Below are 1,044 nucleotides of genomic sequence, written 5' to 3'. Positions count from 1 at the left end.
TTTTGGTCAATGACATGAGACAAAGTATATGTGAGCTGCTGTATGAAAAGTGAATTTACTCTGTAAATCTTCACCCAAATCCTAATAAAAAAAAAAAAAAGATATTTAATGATACACAATTTTCTATAAGTTTATTAAAATAGTCAATTTTATAATGAAAAGTTTAGGTAAACTGAAATCATTAATCATCTTTAATATTTCAACAGACACACTTATGTTGTTGTTAGGTGCCATCGAGTCAGTTCCAACTCATAGTGACCCTATGAACAACAGAACAAAACAATGCCTGGTCTTGCGTCATCCTCATGATACTTGCTATGCTTGAGTCCATCTCTGAAGCCCCTTTGTCAATCCATCTCCTTGAGAGACTTTCTCCTTTTCACTGACGTCTACTTTACTAAGCATGATATCCTTCTCCAGGGAATGGTCCCTTCTGAAAACCCGACCAAGGTTGTTGTTTGTTGTTATGTGCCGTCGAGTTGTCCCCGACTCATAGCGACCCCTCCTTGAGTTTCCGAGCCAGTATCACTATGGAAGTAGATTGCCCAACCTTCCTTCTGAGGAGTGGCTGGTGGGTTTGAACCGCCAGACTTCTGGTTAGCAGTCAAGTGCCTTAGGCCAGTAAGTGACATGAAATCTGGCCATTTTCACTTCTAAGGAACATACCTGCTGCACTTCTTCCAGGACAGATTTGTTTGTTCTTCTGGCAGTCCATGGTATTTTCAGTATTCTTCATCACCATCACAATTCAAAGGCGTCAATTCCGTGTTCTTCTCCTTATTCATTGTCCAGATTTCACATGCATATGAGGCAATTGATAATACCATGGATTGGTTTAGGCACACCTTAGTCTTCAAAGTGATATCTTTGCCTCTTAACACTTTAAAGAGGTATTTTGCAGCAGATTTGCCCAGCGCAATACAACATCTGATTTCTTCACTGCTGCTTCCATGAATGTTGATTGTGGATCCAAGTAAAATGAAATCTCTGATAACCTAAATATTTTCTCCACTTATTGTCATGTTGCTTATTGGTCCAGTTACG

This window comes from Orycteropus afer, unplaced genomic scaffold (genome assembly GCF_000298275.1).
Source record: "Orycteropus afer afer isolate SDZICR_OR568_19922 unplaced genomic scaffold, OryAfe1.0 scaffold00296, whole genome shotgun sequence".
Taxonomy (NCBI): domain Eukaryota; kingdom Metazoa; phylum Chordata; class Mammalia; order Tubulidentata; family Orycteropodidae; genus Orycteropus; species Orycteropus afer.
Note: the sequence above shows the minus strand (reverse complement) of the source record.